The sequence below is a fragment of the Canis aureus genome, chromosome 4 (genome assembly GCF_053574225.1).
Source record: "Canis aureus isolate CA01 chromosome 4, VMU_Caureus_v.1.0, whole genome shotgun sequence".
NCBI lineage: Eukaryota > Metazoa > Chordata > Mammalia > Carnivora > Canidae > Canis > Canis aureus.
In genome coordinates this window covers 6740515-6754873 of record NC_135614.1, presented here as the reverse complement: position 1 = coordinate 6754873, position 14359 = coordinate 6740515, and the positions used below count along the sequence as shown (strand labels likewise).

The 14359-nt window shown below is 44.8% G+C and overlaps 1 long non-coding RNA gene across 1 annotated transcript in view; it reads left to right on the top strand.

Moving 5' to 3' along the window:
* Positions 1–14359, top strand: part of LOC144312116 (uncharacterized) — a 31068-nt gene that overhangs the window by 5689 nt on the left and 11020 nt on the right. The window contains exon 2 of the long non-coding RNA XR_013377556.1: positions 4828–5042. This is a non-coding gene — a long non-coding RNA (uncharacterized LOC144312116). The remainder of the gene's footprint in view (positions 1–4827; positions 5043–14359) is intronic.

Sequence of the window (14359 nt, the reverse complement as noted above, 5' to 3'; positions counted from 1 at the left end):
TCAAATGTCTCTTACTTATGGGAATGTTTATAGGAGCTCTCTGTTTGCAGTTGCTGAGGCACCCTGCAGGTACTTAGCTGGATCCTTCCCTGCTGCTGCCAGGAATAAGTGAACAAGAGCATTACAATATTGTGGACAGTAGATATCCACAAAAAAATAGTGAGTGTTGGTCACATAACACGAGATAGGAACACAGGGCTCAAACCCACTGAAAAAGTCCTTTTGTAAATGCCTGCATCTTGTATGCACACGTGCTCTGGAGTGGATGCATAGTCGCATCACCAAAACCCATCTAGTTAGAAGCTGACATTTCTCTGGATAGAGGATGGTGTGGTTGTCAATGTAGTGTGCTTTTCCATCCTTGATGCTCACAGTTGCAAAGTGGAAGACATGTATAGAAGGAAAGAATAGTCACTAGTAGCAAGATTGCAGCTGGCGCCTTCAGCTGTTTACCTCTGAGGGTCTAAGAATGGGAGGGAGCTGCTTGATAGGTTCTATCTGAGATTTTTGCTTTGTGATGTCTCCCAAGAAAGCCCTCAGAGAATCTCCATGGAGCAAATTGCTGTAGCAGTATCAGGAGTAGGTTTGTTTTAAGGACAACATCCAGAAGACTCGAATTCCTTTGGGGTCTGTGGCAGACACCATTAGTTGTTAATCAAATATCTATCCTCCATCCTCCCTTGCTCACAAAAAGCTGATTTTGTTCCGGATGGTGGCATGTTAACTCCCGGGGCAACAGTTCATGCTTAGGCAGCCAGCAGGATGATCTTGTTCTCTATCCTTAGATTTAGGGAGGAGTTAGAGTTAGGGGACTGGCTGTGGGTGTCCCAGTCCTTGAAAAAGAGATTTCAGCAGAAATCTGCTAGCGATACATCTGGGAAAGCTCTTGCTTTCTGATGAAAGGAGAGAGACCATCAGCACCCCAACCTGCCTCTACTCCTTCTTGCCTTAACACTGTATGTTCCCTGGACCGATGGCTGCCATCTCAAGCCCATCAGAGAACAAGCACAAGGTGAAAGACCCCACATTAAAGGTAGCAGAGAAGAAACCATGGGAAGAACCTGGCTTCCTTGAAGCTGTTCAACCCCTGCTGGGAAGTATCTATGTCAGGACTTAACTATTATATGAGAAAAACAAGACCCTGTTTGCTTGAGCATCTCTCCTTGAGTTTCCATACTTACAGTCAAGTATGGAACAGTCAAGAACTCTTGTCCAGTTGCACATTATTTAGTAGTATTAGCTCAATTGATTCTGAGGATCTCACTGTTTCTGGACTGAAGAGCCTCTTCTAATCAACTGCCATGATCATGTCTTCCTTGAGCCCTACATGCACTGTTGCTAAGTCCTGGGACTGGTGGCCCAATACAAAAGGAGGGAACACAATTCATCTTGGCCATGCATCCCTCCTTCCTCTCTTTCTCAGCTTGTACTCAAGTGGGTGATCACAGAGAAGTTTGCGAGGGACTGCCATTAGCATCCCATGAAGATGGACCTTTTAATTCTGCCTCTCTAGGAAGTCAGATCTTCACTTGTGTTGGCCTAACCCAGAATCTGTTGGCTTTCAATTTGGTGCCAAGAAGAATCACCAGGGATCTTGAATCCCCAGATCGGCTTGCTCATACAGAGCACCTGGACTCACTTTCAACCAACCAGAAACTCAGAGAGGGGGGTACCAGCGTCCGTGTTATGGTTTTTTTTTTTTTTTTTTAAAGCTCCACAAGCTGGCTGAGAACTGCTGGCCTTCCTCATGCATTTCCCACTCTTATGGTAGATATTCACCATAAATTAGGGGAGGAGGAGAGAAATAAACCCTTAAATATTTGGGGACGAGCCATCCTTTTGATAGTCAGCAAAGCAGCCTATTACAGACCGACACTGTCTAACCCCTGCCTGGGACTGCCTCACTCATTTGAAGATGCCTAGAAAGAGAAATGTGAAGAACCTAGAGAGTCAGTGGCCTAACTAAGGGGAGGGAAGGAGGTGTGACCAGCAGTCCCCAGGAGGGACATGTTCATTCTCGGTGGGCTATGTGTTGTCTCTCCTGAGATCCCAATGAAACACTGAGATGCTATGAGGGCTATGAAATTTTCATCCATTTTCAGCCATTTCAGCCATCCATCCAAATTTTCAGCCATTTTCAGTTTATCTTTTTTTTTTTTTTTTTAAGATTTGATTCATTTATTCAGGAGAAACGCAAAGAGGCAGAGACACAGGCAGAGGGAGAAGCAGGCTCCATGCAGGGAACCTGATGCGGGAATCGATCCCAGAACTCCAGGATCATGCTCTGAGTCAAAAGCAGACGCTCAACCGCTGAGCCACCCAGGGATCCCTCAGTTTATCTTTTAAACACAATCTAAGAGCTTTCAGTTTTTATATTTTAGTTTTTTAGGATTTTATTTATTCATTTTGAGAACATAAGAGAGAGAGGGCATGAGTTGTGGGGAGGCACAGAAGGAAAGGGAGAAGCAGACTCCCTGTTGAGCAGTGAGCCTGACATGGGGCTCAATCCCGGGACTCTGAGACCATGACCTGAGCTAAAGGTAGATGCTTAAGCAACTGAGTCAACCACAATCTAAGAGCTTTTAAAAAAGAAAAAAAATTGTCTTTGCTTTTACCACTAAGTCCTTTCCTCTCCTTTTTTGTTTTTCTGCAAACAGAAGGGGTTCTGGGTAAACGTGCTTCCCCGTTCAGCAAATGAAGCATGACCCACTGAGGCTGCTCTAATCCCTGGGCCTGCATCCCTATGAGTTTGGCAGAGGGAGCAGGATTAAGGCTGCTGCTCCTGTTTCTGAGGCCAAATCAGAATTTTCAAACTTTGCTCTTGCTGTCAGCATCTCTCCTTTTGCTGCTGCTGCTGCTGCTGCCTGGGAGGTGATGGCAGGATATACAGTCACACTAGGATCCTTTTATTTTTTTATTTTATTTTATTTTATTTTTTATTTATTTATGATAGTCACAGAGAGAGAAAGAGAGAGAGGCAGAGAGAGAAGCAGGCTCCATGCATTGGGAGCCCGATGTGGGATTCGATTCCGGGTCTCCAGGATCGCGCCCTGGGCCAAAGGCAGGCGCCAAACCGCTGTGCCACCCAGACTAGGATCCTTTTAAATGACGCATTGCTATTCCAGAGCAGGCACTGCGTCACTGTGGGGAGAATGTGAAGTGGAGGGAGTTCTTGCCAATGCCAACCTGTGAGCATGGGAGGGGCCTTTAATGGCTGCATTTGCAATAAAGAAGGGGGTAAAATCCATTATGGATTGTCTCTATTTTGCCAGCCCACTGATAAGCGATTGAACGGTTGTTGCATTCAACCAAACTTGGACATACGAGGCCAAATTCTCACCAATCGTAGCTGATGCCCAGGGAGATTTTTCTTGAAATACTGGAAATTTCCTTTCCCTCATAGACATGGAGGTGTCCTTAGAGATGGTTTGGTGTATGGATTTAAATTTTTATACCTGGGATCAGAGCCAGAGGGCATTAAGTAGATATTGCTGATTCTTCACTGGGGGTGGGACAAGGTTTTTAAGGTGAACTATTGAGACACTTTGCAAGATTTCATGCAAAGATATTGTGTGGTTTATTTTGTTTTCCTGTTGAGTTAGGGCAAGAGTAGTTTACACCCCACAAAGTATACCAGAAGTGTCACTTCTGTAAGGCAGCTCTCAGCCTTGGTCCTAGTGTGTAGTGGGGCACCTACATTTTTTTTTTTTTTTTTTACTGAACTATGTCCTCTGCTGGGTTCTCTTTTTGTGTCAGTGTACACATACAAGATGTGATGGTTAATTTGATGTGTCAACTTGAAGGATGTTTTTGGGTGAGATTAATATTATTTGATGACTTGGAGTAAAGCAGATTGTGGGTGGACCTCATCTAATCAGTCAATGGCCTGAATAGCACAAAAAGACCAGCCTCCCAAAACAGGAGGAAACACTGTGGCAGGCGGCCTTCAGACTACATCTCTGCACCACTGGCCCTCTTGGGTCTCACACTGCAGGCTTGGATTTGCCAGCTTCCACAATCACATGAACAAATTTATCATAAATCTCTTTCTCTGCATATAACATACACATATCCTATTGGTTCTGTTTCTCTGGAGAACGTTGACTGATATACAAAAGCTCTCAAACAGTTAAGTGCTTCTGAAAACATTGTTTGCTAAAGCAATGCTAAGTAAAAAAAAAAAAAGTATTTGCTGAATGTTAGAAGTTTATTTGAAAGATTATGGTGTTTTTCAGTTGATAATCTCATATCTCTCTAGTGATAGCTTTATTTTTTAAGTTCAGCATTGCTCTCATTGGCTAATAAATACTACAGTGTTTCTGAGTCTGTAAGAAATAGGTGTTATGTCACTATTTAACTTTTCTCAATCAACCTATCAATGAAGATAAATTGGTTCAGCATCCATCCACTCTATACTCCCTTAAGCGGTTTATAGAAGCCAGTGTGGTTTACCTCTCAGGTGGCTCTTTGCTTCCTCTGTGCTGGAAAGAAGGGAGCCTTTGTAATGCAAGGCAAGGCTTGAGTGGAAGGAGACAGAGTGCCACTTTACCCAAGACCGTATGGGAGAAATGCTGAAAGGAGGGGTGATTTTTTGGTGCAAAAGATTGAATTGTTGGGATCCCTGGGTGGCTCAGCGGTTTAGCGCCTGCCTTTGGTCCAGGGCGTGATCCTGGAGACCTGGGATCAAGTCCCACATCAGGCTCCCTAAAGGGAGCCTGCTTCTCCCTCTGCCTGTGTCTCTGCCTCTGTGTGTGTGTGTGTGTGTGTGTGTGTGTGATGAATAAATAAATAAAATCTTTTAAAAAAAGATTGAATTGTTTTTTTTAGGTACTCTACCCAGAGACCTGACTTTGGCAGCCCTCTTCTTGCTTCCTTCCTCATCCTCAAAACTGAAGACCACCCTACCCTTTACACACACACACACACACACACACACACTCAGTGCTCTACCCCTTATCCAGCAGCAGATGGTGAGAACAGAGAAAGGATGATGTTCTAACTTTGGGAGACCTGATCCAAGAAGAAGAAGATTTTGGGAGCAGGTGGAGTGGGGCAGTGAGGGGGGTGGGGGGAGGAGAGGAGAGGTATGAGCAAAAGTGGTAAAAAGGACAAATAAACAGTGGGAGAAAAACAATGGTAAGTTGTTATGGAATGGACCATCCCATCACCAACACCAGTTCCTTTTGTGAAGGGGAGCAGAGTGCTGGGGCTGTCTGTAGGGGAGGTGGAAGAAATAGTCCTTGATCTTGTTTGCATTCAATTTGAAAATTAGCTGTTGGTAAACTAACATTTAATCTAGTATTTGGGCAATTTCTTTTTATATCTGGAGCCGATGTTGTGACAAATATCAATGTCTGTGTGAATAAGCGGGGCAGTGAGTTGAACACCTGACCACAGTTCTTTGCAAATATTGATTCCCCTTGGTTAGGAATGATGGCAGAACTTGTTATTGCCTGTGACTTTGACCTTTTTTCGCATTAGGGGATGACCGATGGCTAGCCTGAAATGAATTTACTTTGCCTGGGGTCTTAGCACGTGTCATACCTCTGACAGTGGGGCTGGCAGAAAGAATCTACAACACAAAGGACAATGTGACATCAGGCTGGTTCATCTGGCAAATGTCTGATTGCCTGTGATGTGCCAGGGCCTGTGCTGGGGGCCGTCAGTGTCTGTCCGCACAAGAGTGTGAATGTGCTTAATGCCAGGGGAAACTGTGAGGAAACTGTGGAAACCATGAGACAGGAGGGAGTAGGAGGAAAGACAAAAGAATAGGGATGCATGTGTGAGATGAGGCAGGCCAGGAAGGCCAAAATGTTGGGCTAAGAATTTCATAATTGATTCTAGGTGGGAAGCCCCTGTAGGGCTTTGCAGGGGATAGGAGGGAATGTTGAATGATGTGATTTGCCTGTTAAAAGATTGTTGAAAGAGCAGGACCGCACAGATGCAGCAGAAATCATTCAAGAGCTCCCTAATTCAACATTTAGCCCTTGAAGGTGATTTATTTTTCTGTTCTAATCATGGTAAAATACATCAATGTAAAATTTACCATCTTAATCCTTGTTCATTGTATGTTTCACTGGCATTAAGCACATGCACACTCTTGTGCAACCATCACCTCCAGGACTCTTCATCTTGCAAAACTGAAACTCTGTCCCCATCAAACAACAACTCGCCTTTTAGCCTCCAGCCCCTGGCAGCCACCATTTCACCTTCTGTAGATTTGCCTCCTGTCAGAACCTCCTATGAGTGACATCTGACAGTATTTGTCCTTTTGTGACTGGCTTATTTCTCTTAGCATAGTATCTTCAAGATCCCTCCATGTGGCAGCAAGCATCAGGATTTGCTTCCTTTTAAAGGCTGAATAATATTTCATCATATGGATGCAACACATTTATGTGTCAACTCATCCATCAAGGAGCACTTGGATGGCTTCCACCCCTTGGCTGCTATGAATAATGCTGCTGTGAACACGGATATGCATCTCTACCTGAGTCCCTGCTTTTGAGGAACTATAAACCCTCAAATATTCTTTTGAATGTATACCCTCAAAATCGATTTCTTGAACCTCCTTTCCAGGAATGACACCACACTCAACACTGTGGAGGTTTAGACAAATGAATATTCCACTGCCTCTGCCATCCTGACACAGACAGGAAAACTTAGAACAAGCTGAGCGGGAGTGGACGACAGTCAAATGATTTGGGGTCCATTAGTAAGGTGCACTGGAGTGGGCAAACCTAGATACAGAGGACCCAGATGAGAGGCTATGGGGATAACCCAGATAGGAAAAACCAGTGTCTTAAACAGGATGATATCGGTGGGGATGGAACGAAAGGCAGAGTTTCCTTCGAGGCAGTGTGAGTCATGGCCAAAGGCCGATTGTTCTTGGTCGATTTCGGGGTGGTCCGGTCTTTGAGTCCACATGGTGAGTCTCCCTTCGGGACCACGGCTTTGGCGGAGGTCGAAGGTCTCCTCCTCTAGGGCCTCCTACAGCTCAGGAGCATCTCCCTCCGCTCCAGCCCCTGCTTCCTGTGCGCAGATGAAAGGCAGCGGGAGAACACGGTGGCTCAGCGCACCCGCACCCGGGGCTGCCCACGCAGCCAGGGTCCCCCCGCGGAGCCCCACTGGGCAGCTCCAGAAGCCTCTGGGCAGCTCCGTCCCATTAGCTATTTTTAGTGTGACTTTTAGATTTAGAAACAGGCAGCATTCTCTAAAAATTCATTTTTTTCAGCTTCCCTCAGGCAGAAAATTTCAATCCCAAACCTTCACGCTAAATGGCACAATGTTTGAGAATTTAGCTGCCTTTCTTCCTTCATTGATACCTTGCTGTTCAGACCTCAAAGTATGTGAAAAGCTCCAAATTTTACAGTCCCAACTCAAGTACCAGACGAATTTACAATTAATGGGGTCCCTAACTGTGTGAAGGCGGTGATGCCATTCTGGGGGGGGGGGGGGGAGGGTTAATACAATATCTGTACAGTAATGGAGAGACACAAACCTCATTGCCCACCCTCAAAAGTAGTACGGTAAGCTTGAACATGACCATCTTCTAAGTGGTCCTCAGATCCTGGGCTCATTTGAAAATATTTATTTTATTTTTCAAGATTTATTTATTTATTTATTTATTTGAGAGAGAGAACACAGAAGGAGGGAGAGAAGCAGACTCCCTGCTGAGCAGGGAGCCCAATGGGGGAGGGGGCTCCATCTCAGACCCCAAGATCATGACCCAAGCAGAAGACAGATGCTTAACAGTCTGAGCCACCCAGGCACTCCAATATCTATTTATTTTAAGAGAGTTCTTTAGGAACATGAGAAATCTAGTAAAAAAATCTCTACCTTATTATCTTGTTCACTTGGTACCATTAAGGTCTCTAAAGAAATGGAGCCACATGACAATAGAAACATCAATGTTTCATTTGCCTATTCTTTGTGGCACCAACTCCAGAGTCGTAGCTAACAAAGATCTGTAATTGGCTACTCTCAGAGGTACTGAAGAAATAGAGGCACTGGGGTGGCTCCTTGGTTAGGCATTTGCGTTTGGCTCAAGTCGTGATCCTGGGTTCTGATATTAAGCCCTACATCGGGCTCCCTGCTCACCTGAGAGTCTTTTTCTCCCTCTGCCCCTCCTCCTGCTCATGCTTTCTCTCTGTCTCTCACTTTCTCTCTCAAACAAATAAAGTCTCAAAAAAGAAAAAAAAAAAAAAAGAGAGGTACTGGAGAAACACCCACAGACACAAGATGTGAGGTTGGCTGCATGCAGAGCTGGGAATGTGACATAATCTTATCCCTCCAATTTTTTATTTCGAAAATTGTCAAATCTACAGAAAAGTTGAAGGAGTAGTATACCATTCTAGTGCATCATGTGGCTTTCACCTAGGTTCATTGGCTGTTAATATTTTATCGTGTACCCTTTCTCTTTCTCTCTGTCTTCCTCAACATGCACCTTATATGTATGTGAATATGTACACACATGTGTATATATACATATACGCCGAACCATTTGCAAGTAAATTATAAGTGTCCTGACATTCCCTCCTAAATGCTTTGGTACGCATCTTCTGAGAACAAAACCATCGTCCTTCATAATCCCAATGCTATTATCAGACCCGAGAATAATAACGTTGATGTGTTAAAGGAAAATTTTCAAAAAGGTTAAATCATGACTCTCATCCAGATATAAAATGAATATATGTCAAAGATTTTAACTCATGATTAATGAGGGCACTGCAAGGTGTCACAACCAGTTCAAAAGAGAATCCAAAGAACCATCACATTTATAGATGAGGAATGTTGAAAGGAATGAGCAAGTGGAGGCAGAACTGGCTTTGTGTCTATGAATCAAGATTGTTTTGCATTGCTCTCTACCATCTACAACTTACTGAGTTGTAAAACAGCCCAAAGGCAATGAAAGTGACAGAGCCCCTACAGAAATGGAATTAAATAACCCTGAGGGATGTGCTCTAGACCAGGCATTGACAAGTGTTTTCTATAAAGGGCCAGATAGTAAATATTTTAGGTTTTTGCAAACCATATGGTATTTAAACACAAAAGTAACCATAGACAGTCTGTGAAGGAATGAGTGTAGCTTTGTGCCAATAAAACTTTGTTTATAACATAGGTGGCAGTCCCTATCTGACACCCTAGCTATAGTTGAGGGGACGCTTCCCTAAAGAATGCATAATTTCCCATTGATGCACAAATTTTCTCCAACAGATATAAAACTGAGATGCCATCATGAATTGAATTGTGTCCCTCTTCAAAATTCATATATTAAAGTCCTCTTCCCAGTACCTCAGATTGTGACTGTCTTTAGAGGTAGGATCTTTAAAAAAGTAATTAAGTTAAATGAGATCATGAAGTTGGACCCTAATTCAATAGGACTGGTGTCCTTATTAGAATCAGAGATTAGGACACAGACACATACAGACAGAAGACCGTGAGAAGACACAAAGAGAAGATGGCCCTCCATAAGCCAAGCAGAGAGGCCTCAGGAAAAACCAACCCTGACCACACCTTGATCTCAGACTTTTAGCTTCAGGATTGTGAGAAATAAATTTCTGTTGTGTAAGCACCCCATCCCCACCTCTGCCTTGAGCATGGTACTTTTGTTATGGCAGCTGGAGGAGACTCACACAGATGTCTTTCACTTGTGAAAAGATGGCTATCTAATTAAGAGAGTAGATTAGACACTTTTCTCCCTAAAGTTATCTTATCAAGTCAATATGTCAAGAAGCACTTCAAAGTAAGAATGGGGAAAAGGTTTTGATGTCAAGTAAGTTTAGCAATATAGCAAACAGTAGTTCCTTCTTAAAAATCTGCTCTGATCTCTGAAGGTCGAAGCTCTTGAGATGTCCCACATGTTTTAACTTGGTATGACCAAGAGTTTCCCAAAGTGGAATGCCTTTTTTTAAAGATATGATTTTTAAAAATTTTTTAAAATTTATTTTTATTTTTTAAAGATTTTATTTATTCATGAGAGACACACAGAGGGAGGTAGAGACATAGGCAGAGGGAGAAGCAGGCTCCCGGAGGGGTGTCTGATGCAGGATGCCATCCCAGGACCCTGGGATCATGACCTGAGCCAAAGGCAGATGCTCAACCACTGAGCCACCCAGGTGCCCCTGAATTTTTTAACGTTTATTTTTTTTAAAGTAATCTCTACATCCAACTCAAACTCACAACCCCAAGATCAAGAGTCACAGCAGGGCAGCTCTTCCAGCTGAGCCAGCCAGGCGCTCCAAAGTTACAATTCTTAATAATGAATCCAATATTCTTGGAATATGCTTTGGAAACATGAGGGCTAGCAAAAGGTATTCTGGGAATGTAAAGGCACTTGTGGACTGATTCTTGGGAAGTGGAGGATCCAGAAGGCTAAGACGAGAATGTAAGTCTGTTCCAGGCAGGGGCAAGAGGGGGACTCTTGTGCCCAGAGCTGGGAGACGGTGACATGGGAAGGAGAATGTGAAGGGCCAGACAGCTCAGAGATGATTGCTCACGGTGCTGTGTCAGAGGAAGGGTAGTTATCTCTGTTTTCCGGGAGAAACTGGGGCCTCAGTATCCTGTTGTAGAATAAGTAATGGAATTCAGAACACCTGGCCTTTGGTGTCTTCCTCTGGGGCCCTGGTGATCACCTCCCAACAGGACTTCAAAGCCCTCTAAGCCCTCCTTGCGGCAACGACGCCCCGATGGGGCGAAAGCGGGGATGGTGCCTGCAATGCAAGCCCGGAGCCACCAGATGGCGCGCGGAACCCGCAGTGCCCGAGCGCCGGCCTCTGGTTGGTCCCGGCGCAGGCCCAAGGCCCGTAGGAAATGTGTTCCTGTGTCTCCTCCTACCAGCGTCCTGCAAGGTTTTCACTCTTTAGAAAGCTCATCTCCAGAGGAGCCCGTGAAACCCCATACTGCACAGCTGTGCTTTTCCTGCCCTTTCGCTCCTGGGGACATGTCAGCCGCATTTCCCCTGGTCTTGAGGGTTTCAGAGCCGAGTCTCTTCTTGCCTGTTTGTTCTGCTGGAACTCGAAGTAGGCAGCACTTAGCTTCCATTTTGAAGCCCCCAATCCCGATGAAATGTAATCACTGGGGAAAAAAAATATCTCAAGGATTGTTTATTAGGGCAACCACATCTGGCATGAAAAGAGGCTGCAAACACTTTGTTACTCAGGTCTTCTGACTGCTAAGGGGGGGGGTGGCGAATGGTTTTTACGTAATCCCAAACCTCAGCCTCGAAGAGTTAATGATGTTACTCATGCCACTGGGGCATGAAAGAGAAGCTTGCGTTTTTGGGTGGTTATTGCTTGCCCAGAGCGTTGGAATGAGCCATCAGGCTGAGGGCCAAGGTACTCGGGCCACCCATGCAGTGAAATAATCCTCAAGAAATGCACTGCCTGGAATGGAAATGAAAGTAAAGCGAACAGTCATTCCAGGGCATTTACTAAATATTCCTGACAGTCATTCAGTCTAAAGTTTGCCTGATTCTCAATGCTGCAAATCTGAGATTTGGAATATGTTACAAAGATCACAGGAAATGATTGAAATCAAGCAGTTGGAAAACTCTTGTTCTTGTCAAGCTCCAGGTCGTAACAGTGAGCTCTGTTCTTATTTCAGTTCCAATAGGAATGAATAATTAATAACCCACTTTTTGAATGGAAAGTACATTCCAATGGATGAGTGATGCTTTCAGAAGGCCCTCTGAGGGTTATTGTTTATTTCCTTATTTCCTTCATTCTGAAGTGGGACCCTGGGTGAGAAGAAAGAAGCAATATTCAAATGTAGGATGGCCTACATTTTTGACTCATAGGAGACGCATGTGAATACAGAAAAGCGGAATCTAATGTTGACATCGGCATCTACTGTCTAGGCACTCTGTTCCAGGTCTTGGAAGTACTTGCTTACTCTTCAGTGTGATCGTTGGCATTGGCCTGGTTTTTCAGATGAGGAAATCAGGCTCAGAGAGGTTAAGTAGTTTGCTTAAAGTCACACAGCTAGTAGATTCCAGGACTACAAGTTGGAACCATGTATGCCTGACTTCACAGCCCGGGTCCATTCTCTTTCCGCCACGGCATTTAGCAAACGCGCAGGAGCGCCACGCTGGGAATGATCTAGGAGGTCATTTAGGCGAACCCTCGAAATAATGTAGCCATTCTTCTGGTGTTCTCCACTAAGTCAAAAGCCAAACAGGTATAAATATGCCTGAAATCCAAAGCTGAAGCCTAAAGAAATAAAAGCAACTCTTCAGAATGCAGGCAGAGGGCAACACATAATGCTGCTATGAGTGGGATGGCCATGGCATCCTGAGGTTCTGTGTGCTGTAAATAAGGGACTCGGGGGGAATGCTACTATCTCAGAGTCCTCTGCCCTGGATCCCCCCTACAGGTCCCAGAAGGAAAAGTCATGCTCAATAGCACCCACTCAAATCTACAGAAAGCCACCTAAGTGGAGTGAGTGTGGGTGACGGGCTTCAGGCCACACAAGTTGGTGGCAGAGCCAGAACTATTTCTGCCACTTACTGCCGTGTCTCCATTGTACCCTCGTGCTGCTTGTCCTTGCTACCTCACACGTCTCTCACCATGACTAGCTCTGTGTGAATTTGGTGAGGAAACCCAAAACCAGGTTTCAGTTTTCATTACATACCGGAAACTTGGCCTCAGATCACTAAGAGGTTCACTGTGGTTTGTGAACCTTTTAAGCAGATGGAGCCAGGCTCCTGCCATACTTCTGCCCCCACTGATGCCAGCAGGGATTTATGGGTGTGAGCGGGAAGCGGGACCTGTGGAGCACACATTGCCATGTGCCAGGTGCAGGCTGGCCTGGTGTGACACGGGGCATCCAGGAGCCTCTGCAAATCACAGCTGCGGAGTTTCTCTGAGCTCTGGGTTTGGGGGGAATGGCTTTCCGGAGAGAGAGGAAAGGAGGGGAGGGGATGATTTAGGAGGTGTGCCTATTCATTTGCAAATGAAGTTATGGAAGTTGCTAGTGAGATTTATATAGGTAATTAAGTGATAATGGCTGTGTAAGGCTGCTTGAGTTGGATTTCCTGTAAAACAACTGAAAGGACCAAGGCCTTTTTGAGCAATGTCTTATTGTTTAGCATTTTCAAGAACAATTTCTGTTTCCACAGTACTTTGTACTTGCTAAATAGTGACTCCTCAAAGCACCCTTGGAGGGCATCCCCCAAAGACTGGTGGTCTCCATGCAGGGCACATAGTAGATCACCCCCACTCCCACCCCAGGCGATTGAAGGAGGGACCAGAAGACATCCTTCGATTGGCCTGGCTAAGCAGAGAATGCTTTGTTTTGTTTTAAATCATCAAGATCCTCTGAAAAACCAGCCTAGAGTGATCCAGTTTAATTAAGGGGACCAAGCAAACTATGAAGAAACCAGGTACAAACACTGTGCAAGGATCTTGTAAGAGTTCAAGTCCAAACTGCTGTGTAAAAGAGTGATGGCTGTCTTCCCAAGCCAGCTGTCCATGGGGGCCAGGATACCCACTAGAGTGGGAGAAAAGAATAAAGGAGAAAAGTGAGAGTCTGAGTCCAATCCAGACTGGATAATCAGTCCTCAATTAGATTAATTAATAGCTGCTTTCTCTCTATATATGTTATTCTATATTTGGAAAGACAGAAAGACTCGCTTATCTACATATGTGTGCCAGAATGAGGGCCATTTCTTAGAAAGTGATGGGCTGTGGCTTTCTGATTTCTGATTCTTTCTTTTCCTTTGGTGGAAAGGAAATAAATGGTGAAAGTCGAAATAAATATTCAGCCCCAGGACGAAGCGTGTAGAAGACACTTGAAGAGATAATGTACTGTTTTGAACATTCGAGGTGCAGCCTGCTTAATGGGGAGTGCTGAAAAGCTCAGCTTCTTTTCATGTTTGTCCTCTTTTGGGGTTTTAAAATACTCTTTCAATTCTTTCGGTTCTATGGGCGAGGGCTCGAGGGCTTGCACGTCTGTAAGCTGAGAGACAGGTTTTGAAAATTATGGTGCACCTTGATTCAGTGAAAGAAGGTAAGTGCTGACTTTTCCCTTTGCGTCTTTGGGTTGGTATCTGCAGCCAACATCTATAAATAAACCTCGTAGTAGGGGATTCAGTGAGGCACAAAAGCACGGCGGTGGTCCATATCAGACACTCGCTCGATATCTATCTAGTTGGAATAGAAAAGAAAGTGCCAAACAAGAGGCACCGTCAGAAGTTCAGAGGGGGCCTCTTTTGGATGCTGTGGCAAGATGAGGGAAGTTCAAAGAGAAGAGGAGGTGGTCGTGCTGGGTCCTGAAGCAAACCTATGACTAAGGTCGCAGGAGGGAGAAAAAAGAGAGATCCAGGAATCAAAGCTGGGCTGGGCCCGCTGGTGCCTTGTCAATA